This window comes from Poecilia reticulata, linkage group LG10, assembly GCF_000633615.1.
Source record: "Poecilia reticulata strain Guanapo linkage group LG10, Guppy_female_1.0+MT, whole genome shotgun sequence".
Lineage (NCBI taxonomy): Eukaryota > Metazoa > Chordata > Actinopteri > Cyprinodontiformes > Poeciliidae > Poecilia > Poecilia reticulata.
The window spans coordinates 31,132,390-31,143,761 of record NC_024340.1 but is presented as its reverse complement, the minus strand read 5'-3'; the positions used below and the strand labels follow the sequence as shown (position 1 = coordinate 31,143,761).

At 41.7% G+C, this 11,372-nt stretch overlaps 1 protein-coding gene across 3 annotated transcripts in view; it reads right to left on the bottom strand.

The window, feature by feature from the left end:
* The window catches only part of lingo2 (leucine rich repeat and Ig domain containing 2), a 197,955-nt gene extending 188,971 nt beyond the window's left edge, over nt 1-8,984 (bottom strand). For 2 of the 3 annotated variants that reach the window (XM_008421021.2, XM_008421024.2), the window contains exon 1: nt 8,347-8,983. The gene's annotated coding sequence lies outside the window, so the exon portion shown is untranslated. Of the gene's footprint in view, nt 1-8,346 lie in introns of all 3 variants that reach the window. The other variant, XM_008421026.2, reaches the window with a different exon arrangement.
* Between the last annotated feature and the right edge of the window lie 2,388 nt (nt 8,985-11,372).

Here is an 11,372-nt window from a genome sequence, read left to right as displayed (position 1 = left end):
TATATATATATATTTGATTAATATTCTAACATTATTTACTGACCTGATTACAAAATAACTATGTTATTGTTCAACTATTATTTAAACCAGTGAAAAATACTTATTTAACAAACATATTAGAATTGCACTGTATTTAATGTGAATTGTTTGGACAGTTTTGACAGTCAGCCTTAAAATATCTTTCTTATTTTCCATCTACTGTAAGTAAACCAGGGAACAACATCGTCCTGCACACACAATAGCTTTTCTTCAGACAAGTAACTGAATCTTCAAAGGCCATCACTGTGTAACCGAAAGGCGAACAAGAGTGCGACCACAGCAGGCAGAAGATTACGTGATGGCATCAGAATCTCGATCACCCCCCTGAAAGACTCGGGAAGGTTTAGGGTTTCAGCTTGACAATAAAGCCTCTTGTAACACGCTGAGCAGGAAGGGAGGAGGAAAGGATGCAGCAGGAGAGATAAAGACAGCCGACCAGAAGACAGATCCATTCACTCACAAGGCTCCTAATAAATCTTTTGTCTGACATTTTACAAATCCAAGAAGGAAGCTTTACATTAAAATAGAAACAGTGAATCATAGTAAATCCTTTACTGAGTTTATGTAACAGCCTGAAATAGAGCAACTGACTGCAGTCTATAGGAGAACGGGAGAACATTGTTATGAAATTGGGTTGGTTGCCTGGTAGCAGCGGCTGGATGGAAGCCAACTGTCGCTATCTTAATAGAAAAGAAACAGAGGTACAGAGGTTTAAAGCGCAGCGTAGTGCCTGCACAGGAATTAATCCCAAGTATTTTGTCTTCACTCGTACATTTCCGCTCCCTGAGAGGAAAACACTGTGAGCTCTGAACGAGGAGCAAAATGAAATACTGAAGTGTAAAAACAACAACTATTATCCATTTCTACACTTTTCAACTCATGTTTCTTTAAAATTTTGCTTTCATCAAGGAAGTTTTTTCATTATCAGGAGGTGAAACACAACAGAAAACAAAGTGAAACATTATTTTGAAGCTGTAGCACCTGCAGGCAAAGCACTTTCCAAACTGTCAGGGATTTTAAGTTTTTACTTCTTCCTACAAACTCCTTCAAAAACAAAAAACAATCAAGAGTCCACAACAGGTTTCAGTCAGACCAATATGACCCCAAACCTGTACCGTTTGTCCTTTTGACAAAACACTATTGATAAAACACACTGATTACTATCTTCATATTGGATAATATTCATTTTAATCTAGTAATTATTGCTAAATTATTGCTAGCTGTGTTGAAAATGTATCTGATGTAATATTGACATTTATTCTCTAAGAAAAATAATATAAAGAGATTAAAAGCTGCTGATGCTAAATTTCTGCCTTTTAATGTTTGTAATGACTGAGTTACCAGCTGTTTACCCCATATTGCCCGTTTCTTTATTACATATTACACTAGATCTGGTTTGGAGGGTGTTTTCTCCTCGTTGAGCAGATGATTTTAATGGAAAATGATTTTCTAAATCCACATTTAAAACCTTTGTTCTCCCTTCTGTATCATAAATATGCATATAACGAGTAGGTCAAAGTTTAGATGAACTTCTGAATGAACGGAGCAGGAAGTGTTTCTATTGGGATGTTTCCAGCTGTGGCGTTGCAGCTTAGCAGCAAGAGAACGATGGAGTTACATTCATTTTGTCCTGGAATGAATTAAAGTTATTAAACCCAGAGTTCAGTTACACAGACATTTATGTATTATGAAGCTACAGGGGGGTGTCGTTTGTAAAATAACAGTCAAAAATTAACAGCAATAATTTGGGTTATTTAGCTTATAATAAAAAAAGACAATGCGGGTTCGTTTGTCAAAAACTTTCATTCACTCATTTCTAAATGGAAAAGTTTCAAACATTTATTTATCAAGCTAAATATTTTGTTTGCCAACTAAATATTTAGTTTCAAGCTAAATATTTAGTTAGCTAACTAAATATTTAATATTAACTAAGTAGGCGACAGGCCGGCTTCCTTTCACTCTTCATTGCATCATAAAAACTGGTGGTCAGAGTCAGTCTGACGTTTTTTAGTTTTGCAACTTAAAGGAGTCGGAGTCTCAAACCCAAGTTGTCATGTCTGACCTTAGTACACATCAGGTTTCAGTCCAAAAGAGAAGAAGATCAGCAGCATGTGGGCGCTCTGTCCTGCTGAGAGTGGACAGTGCACACTGCACCAGTCCCCACAGAGGCTAAGGACCGGTTCATGTTCTGACATTTCCACTATTGTTACAGTGAAAAGACTACACTCTGACATATCCAGATCTACCTGAGAGGCATTAGTGGGGATGTTGTGAAGAATTCAATGACTTAACCTTTCCGGGCAAAAACCTGGCTGCTCATGGCAAATAAAATTTAAACTGCTGTCTGTATGATACCATCAGAAATAATTGTGTTTTTTATGTTCTTTTCTGTTGCTTGTCAAAGTTAACATACAGTGGACATTTTCCTAAAACTATAAACACAAAATTCAGACATCCATCCAGCCTGACAGGCTGGATGAGGAGCATTAATTAAGTAAACAGGAATCAGGAGGAGCTGCAGCGATCTGCAGTTTGGGCAGGAGGATCTGTTAACTGAGTTTACTTTTATTGTCTTGGTGGAAGAATGGCAAACAGAAAGCTGTTGTTCACATATAGCAGGAAGATGCACTGTTTGTAGTTTTTTACTACCCATGAAAAAAAGCTGTATTAGAGAAAATGATATATATGTAGAGAAAAGGAAGCTTGTCAGTTATTGGAAAGATGGACAGAAGCTAAAAGCCTGAAGTCTTTTTTGTAAAACTCCAGTCTTTACATACCAGGTCCTTACAAGTCCAGGAAATGTAGATTTTGAAACTGAGCTGATCAAACTTAGTCCAGATGCCTAAAAGTTTGTAAGCCTTATAGAAGACTCCAAAAATGATCTAAACCTAAAATGTACAAAAACCTGACTGCTGCAGGAGCACTCTCAAGGTCCGTGTTTTGTACTCTTTCTTTAAATTTTCAGAATAAAAATTAGGGGGAAAAATCTAGACATCCGAGTCTGGAAATATATAACGGTGGTTTTTAAAATAAATATGGAAGGACTCTGATGATACACGGCGAGTCATGAAATCGGTGCCAAAGACTGGATACAGTTTTATTTTCTGCAGAGCAAAAAGGTGCAGATGAGGTGGAGAAAGCAAAATCTTTACATTTAAGCTGTGGATGCCGTTGGAGGGTGTTTGCCACCTTTTGGGGAGGCTGTCTAAGATGCTTTTCATTTTCCCAGTACCATGTCGGTTGCTATGGTGCAGCAACCTCTGGCCCGTATTCTTAGCCAGCCAGCTCCCCCCTGACCTCTGTTAAAGCTCCTTGTTCGACACACACTGCCCTCGGCTGCTTGCCCAGGAAGGTCATCCTTCAAAGTGACACAGACAGCAAGGTCACCGTCAGTGGATGCTGTCGGCAGATCAGTTGTCTCGTCCAGGTCCGTCTCTCCCCTGTTACTGTATCCCTGCAGGGCTCCAGTGCCACCAGCAGCCACTTAGCACGTCATGTGTCCAGAAAAATACCGGCTGATGTTCCATCTCCTCTGCAGAACCGCGGCGCTGCCTCCCAGCTTCCTGGTCCAGTCTTCCTTACTTCCTGTGACGGCTAAGACGTTAAAACCAAACAGCACAAAGACGACTCTGGTAATGTGCTAAACAGACTTGGCCCGTGCTTTTATTCATGTCAGCTCTAATAAGATTTTGAGTGAGAATTCCACTTCCTGTTTGGCATACACAATTAAACCTGAATCCTATCCTCCTCGTGGGGCTCTCAGTGATGATGAGTAAGCATATTCCATAAATGACCCAGCTGTTGGAGCATATTGTGTTTCGCCTCATCAGGGATTCAGAGGGACGGATGGCAGATCAGCTGCAGTCGCTCAGGGCTCCGTCTCCAGCCGAGCCGCCGGCCGAGCGAACGGCCTGCACCTCAAACTGCCTGCTGCAGCCAGGTGCTGCTGGGGACGCTGCCCAGATGTACGCCTCATTACAGCAGGACTCAGACAGCATTTGTCTTAGTAAATGATAACATTAGTCTGAGAGAAATACTTAACTGCATATAGTTAGGAATTTCTGACACACTGATGAGCAAAAATTTAATCTGTGTATATATTTATCTCCTGATATATTTGAATAGATTTGAATAACTTGACCGGAGCCTGGCATCAAACACACTTTTGTGTTTGAACAAGATTAAATGCAAACTTAATGCTAACTGTATGCAAAGGTCAGAAAGAGAAAAACAGAAGTTAAATCTGAAACCCTGAGTTTCAGTCTGCGATCATTGATTTTTCTCCCAGGTCCTTAATGGACAGGCTAAAAATATGCAGCTTCTGGCTGCAGCTTTTATTTTGACAGAGATCCCTGCACATCTGCCCTCTAAGAACAAACCCAGAATCCAAGCAGCATTTTCAAAACAAGCTTTGCTGGATTCATGTTTAGTGATATTTTGAAGAACCTGATATGTGTTTAAATGTATAAAGAGATGACTGCAATCCAGGTGATCCTTAAAACAAGCAGGAGCTTAGCTGCTGCTGTAAATGCTCATATCAAATATCGCACATGTTCAGCAGTCTGCTGCTCTGTGTGCAGACATGTCAGCTTTCTCTCTGAAATGTAACAGGAATGGACAACGAAACAAAAATACAGAAATAACCCTGTCACCTCTCTGCACATTAATGTTATCATTGTAAAACGTTAATATGTGATGTTGTAATAAATATGATCTCATTGACTCAAACAGAAAAATACACACCCTCATTTATTTATGTCTGCTTTGACAAGCCAACTATGAACCTCTGGCAAGTCCTGCAGAATAAAGTCAGCATCTCCATTAACATGATGGACTCATTTTAAACATAATGTATTTTAGCTCAAACCATAATTATCTTCCAGTCTGAGCAGAGTAGTTTTCCTGTCAAGATCCAAATGTGCTTTTCCTTTCATATAACTGGATACTGTTGTCTGAAAATAACCCACACATGACTATTAAACCAGTCTGAGGACAAGATTTCAGGAGAAAACACTGGATTCTATAACGCTGAAGCAAAAACTGTTTCCAGACTTAAGGAAGAACTGCTTGATGTCAGATTAAAATCAAATCAAACGTTGCTCACCTACACATTGTAGTCACTGCTACAGAATTACAAAACTATGCAAACATCATAAAAACTTTTCCACATTCGTTTCTTCACAGCGACAAACGTTTTGTTTTATCTGAGTTTTATGTGATGGACATTCAGAGCTTCCACACACACCAGCTTTGGGCATCTGGACTGCAAGTTTGACCCGTTTTTCTGAATAGCACCAGTCTCATCACAGGTTGTATAATGAATTTAGGTCTGGACTTTGACTAGGCCATTCAAACACTAAAATATGCTTTGATTTGAGCTATGCCATGCTAGCTCCGGCTGTTGTCCTGCTGGAAGGTAAAATCTGATCCCAGTTTAAAGTCTGACAGGTTTTCTTCTAAGAATGTATTTAGCTCCATGCTCTAGTGGAGCCCCCCATGCATGATGCTGCCACCACCTTGTTTCCCTGTGAGGATGGAGTGAAAACGTAATTGTTCTCACTTTCAGACAACAACTTGATCCTCATGTTTGTTGTGTTTCTCTGGTTTGTAGCAAACTGAAAAGACAACGTCTCGTGTCTTTTCCTCTCTGTGATTCTTCCACACAGGCAGATCTCTGCAGCTCCTCCAAAGGCCTCCACACAGCAGCTGGATTTATACTGAGATTAAATCAGAGAGGATCAGCTCACGCTTCGAGTCAATTAGATTTTATCTGCAGGTATCATAGCCCACATGCATGCCACGCTATTCTGATACTTAAATCATTTCAAAAACCATAAATTATTTGACTTTCATCTCCGTTATGTGTTCCAATAAAATGCCCACAGGTTTCTAGTTTAACATAACAAAATGAAGAATCAGTATGAATTATATAGCGAATGGGATGCCATAATGATCTACAGGATAATAAATGTACACAAATGTTTGTGTTGATAAATATTTCAGCCAGATTTCTGATATCCAGCTATACTACAGTTAATATGTGAGTCAGGAATTAACATGGAAACATTCAAACTCATGTTTTCCTATTATAAATAGGATGAAATAATAAACTGTCTTCACAAATGAAGATGAAAATGCAAAGAAGATGATCTTTACACATCTCTTAATTCATATTAATGAGGTTTATTGTACATGTCTGCACCTAATATTAAGATCATAAGCCTGATTTATGACATAACACACGCGTCCTGTTAACAGCAAACCTAAACGGTGTATCTGATTACTTGATTTATCTTATTTTAGCGATGTCAGTGTTTTGGCCAGTCATTAGCTCATATTATCCCTCATTCTGCCAGTTTCTGAAAGTATTAAATTAAAACCCTGGTATTTATTCTCCTATTGTCGTTTCTGTTGATTTCAATGTAAACATCCTGTCAGGCAGGCCGGATAACCTCGAAACAAAAAACAGCTGCTTCTCTACTTCCTCGCCGTCCTGTGATTCAGAGCAGCAGAGCCGCTCTGAAAATGGAGGGCCTTGTCTTTGCCTCCTTTATTAATGTCAGAAATGTGGAGAGAAAACGGGCTGCGTGCTGCAACACAGAGAGAGCAGGATTATGGATTCACACGCAGGCACGCTCACCTGGACACACACACGCTCACACACGCTGCTTATGTATACAAACGTCACACGTCACAGCGCAGATGTGTACGAAGACTCGCTCTTACACATACGGGCCTAATCCTCAACATTTACCAAATCCAAAGGGCTGAAATAGGCAGATGCAGCTTCGCTAATTCAGAGTTAAAGCACATACAAGAAGAGCAAAGTCCGTATTAGTGCTTTCCTTCAACCATGCTGCTCCATATCAGAGGGAATGCGTCAGCTCTACCATGGTTAACACTCAATAAAACATCAAAAGGGATGAAGCTCAGAGGTCTGGACAAATACACACCCACACACACACCAGATCCAGAAAGTCTTTTCCTTCTCACACACGTACATACACTCCTGTGTGCATATTTAACAGCTGCGTGGTGTGGGTGAAATGAACAGGCAGAGCAGATAACTGGTTTGCATCCCTTTCAAGGGAAAGCAAAGAGACTATGTCAACTGAATGCTAAATTTCAATTTCAATGGAGCGTTTGTGTGCCGAGGCTTCTTGCAATCAAGCCATATATCCACTGGAACAATTGGCAATCTGGAAGCCAGGATGGACGAGTCAATGACAGGTACACAGGAGCTGTCATCAACTTCCCATCAGGCTCCACTTCCCCCCAGCGGATGATCCGAAAGAGGAGAAAGACTCCTTTTGAAATTTTTATATCCAGAGGCAAAGGCATTTAATGGTCACTGTTTTGCATGTTACATGAGGAGGTGGCATTATGAGCATGTGCCAATGCCAAAAAGCAAGCTGTGACAGACAGCTCATTCATTATTCAGGGATTTTAAATATTTCAGGGGAGCGACAGGAAGCTCATGAAATAAATATTTCAAACACTGCGTTACAAAAGGAGGTAGCCTTACACTTGTCTCATATTGATTAAGAGGGCAGTGGATTTGCTCCTCATGAAAAGAGCATGTAGGCATGGAGACCGCCTCCTGAAAGGCTCTCATTTCATCTAGAAACTGAGGAATGTTTTTAAAAAAAACCATTAAAGACTCAAATGAACATTAAAAAGAAGCTGAGGAATGCTTTTGTAAGAGAAATGGACTGCTGAAGCAGGAGGGTGAAGGTATAATGTAGGGCGTCGGAGATAGTGCACCGCTGGACACAATCGGCTCTCTGTCCACAGCGATAAAAAGAACAAGGCATCCTTTAAAATGCAGCCACTCACTGAAAAGTAGCTGCTGCCCAAAACTAATTCTCCTCACGCAAATTCAAGACATCGCAAAAAGCCGGGAGAACACAACTGCCGCAATTATGCCCCCCTCCTCTGCTCCCTCCCCTCCCCTCCAGCAGCAGCCTCCCCTGGTGATACGATGTGGCACCGGAGGTGGGAATGAATCGCTTCATAGACAGGCATCTCCCTTCTCAGCAAACATGCACAAGTATGCAGATAGACACAGATACATTCTTCTCTGCAGAGGGGAGTAGCCTGCCAGCAGCCATCAGAAAAAGCAATCATGTTCTCTGTGAGACATGCAGGGAGGCTGCATGGAGGAGATGGAGATCCGAACTTTGAAGCTTCAGCAAAACTGATCAGAAACCAGAAGAGATGCTCTCCTTCTCATGGGGCTGATTTGGTCATCCAGAGCTTATGATTTCTGTAATTTCAGTCATAAATGATGATGTGATATTTACTTACCTTCCAATATTATCCAAACTCCAATAGTCCAAGATAAGCCGTCAGAGAGCTCAGTGCTGCTCCACAGAAAAGGTGAAAATCCTCAGAGTCTCAGAATCAGAGCCACATTTAGAGCTTCTTCTGATCACAACTTACTTTTACTGGGAAACATGTCCTTCACTCAACCTGTGTATAATCCACTCCCTTATACTTTCCTGGTTGGAGACGATTTCCACTGTGATATTCCAGCCTGAAGTAATGTCATGTATTCTTCTGAAAGAATGGTGAAGGGAAAAACTGAGCAGGAGGAAAACAGGAGAAACTAGCAGCGAATCCAGCCGGTCCTCTGTTCAGCAGCTCTTCTCCTGCCTTCAGAGGGAAATTCAGCATCTGCTCTTCATCCCCACATCAAGAGGAGGGTGTCCCCCCTCCTCTCTTTTAAGGATGGAAACTTTCACGCACCTCTACCAAAGCTGTGACATGTGACAGTGGATGCCAGTGAGCCTGAATTATGTCTTCTTTTCCGTAGTATCCTCCCTCATCAGTGGATTTGATCCTTTCTTTCTCTCCAGTTTGTGTTTTCTGCGGCTCGCTCCTCTGCGATGGATGCTGAGGAAGCGGCGGAATGAGACGAGCTGCTCGTTCTCCTGCTGTGGGGCTCTTTCTCTCTCCCTCTCTTTCCTTCACCCTCCCTCCTACATGCTCCCTCCCTGCTTCACACTGCACCTCCCCACCTCTCCTTCCCTCTGCACACACACTCACACACACACACAGATATGCACTTCTCTTGCTCTGGCTCTTGACAATTACTGCTGTGCCATTTCCAGCCGTGTCAGACAGAAAGGTTCACCGCCCATGCTCCTTAGAGAAACAAATAAGGTTTGATAAATATGTAAAATCAAACAGATATGAAGAGAAGGAGCAACAGCATCGAGCAGAGAGGCAATCGAATCTCCCTTCTTCATCCTCCTAACCTGATTGCTAAATATCCCTGGGGCTGACGCTGCTTTGCATCTCATCTCTTTGTCATAACTTCTCGGTTTAGAGGAGTCGGCTTGATGCTGGCCAACTGTCAAGAGTGACTGAAGAGGAGGACGAAAATAGCAAGCAGGAGCAACACACTGCATGGAAACAAGGACAATGCATGTGCAGTAGCAGGTGCAAAGTTATATAATTAGCTGCTTCAGAAGAGTAAGCTGTAGCCGCTGCATGTGCAAACTCAGTAATCAGCTGACAACCTGCAGCACGCCGCCATAAATAATGTAAACAAAAAGAATCTGTAACATGGAAGTCTCCCACGGAACCTGAATCTCACATATGGTCCTGCAGAAACCCGCAAGGCCATTACTGGCATAAACCATTTGTTTTGTACTTAAAGTGCATGACAGTGAAAGATTCTGCTCTCACTACACACCTACTGCGAATAAGTAATGATACTAAAGCAAAGCAATTATTTTGCTAAACTTGTGCTTCCCAGTAAGTCTGAGAGTTTGTTTTGTGTGCTGTGTAACCCCTGACACGTTCATCCATTTATATGAAATGCAGAATAACAATTTCACCTCTCAGCTATGCATAAAGCAGGAAGCATAGGAAGCACATGTTAGGATGTATAGTTTTCCAGTTTTCACGTTGTTTTGATGAAACCACTGCAGCTCTGACGCCATGAAGCCGAGGAAACGTTTCAGGACTAAATGTTGAACTGCTGACTCCTTCAAGATGGTTAACTTTGTTCCCCCAATATTTTCCCTACTGATTTCTTGGCTACTGCATGCTTTAGTTAGAAAGTACGTTTTTTACATCATCACTATAATCAAGATGGAAATACAGTATTTAATATTTTAATATCAAACCAAATAAAAATGTATTAATGAAAAGTATGTTGAATGCCTGATGTAAGGTTGTTAATTTTATAGAATTAGCAGCTCTGCCTGCACCGTGTCCTTCTCAGTCCTTCAGCCAGCAGAAAAGTGTTCAGCTGCGGTTACTCTGATGGGTTAATCACTTTGTTGAAGCATCAGCATCAAATGTAGAATGAATTGACAGAAGTCTTATTTTCCAGTATCATCATATCTTCCTCCATCCATCCATCCATCCATCCATCCATCCATCCATCCATCCATCCATCCATCCATCCATCCATCCATCCATCCATCCATCCATCCATCCATCTTCTTAACACCCTTGTCCGTTAATGGGGTCAGGAGGTGCTGCTGCCTCTCCAGCTAACGTTCCGGGTGAGAGGCGGGGTCACCTGGACAGGTCACCTGGACAGGTCGCCAGTCTGCTGCAGGGCAACACAGAGACACAACCATGCGCACACACACACTCACACCAGTCATTTTTTTGGACTGTGGGAGGAAACCGGAGTACCCGGAGAAAACCCACCATGCACAGGGAGAACATGGAGACTCCATGCAGAAAGACCGGGAATCGAACCCAGAACCTTCTTGCTGCAAGGCAACAGCTCTACCAACTGCACCACTGTGCAGCCATCATATTTTCCTGTGCTGTGAAAATGAAATAGTGTGAGTTGAGTATTAAGCTCAAATTGTGGAGAGATTATGTTCTGTTTCCATGTTCTGCTCGTAAACTAACAGGAGAAAAAGCCAGACCTTCTTATTGGTGGGTTTTCACCAATGCTATTTTTACCGCTGCCAGATGGCACAGCGTGGCTGACAATGTCTGTGAGTCAACTTAAAAATGCGACAAATGTTCTAAAACTGGAGGCAGCATTCAGTAAATGCATGTATCTTTACAGAAATATTGCTGTTTCTTTGACCAGACTGTGAAACGCGGTGGAGCTGACCCCCTGGCTGAGGCAACGCCGCCAACGCTCCTCAATATCAATAATCATGTGGCTCATCTCCCAAAACCATCAGCCAACAACTACAAGGGCGTTCCTAATGCTCCCTGACTGTCACAGGAAGATGAAGAGTGGAGCATTTTGTGTTATGTTTCACTAATAATACGTGATTTCTTTTGTTTTTATATCATGATAGTGGTGCCTTATTAAATTAGATAGATTTATCAACCACATGTTCATAAAT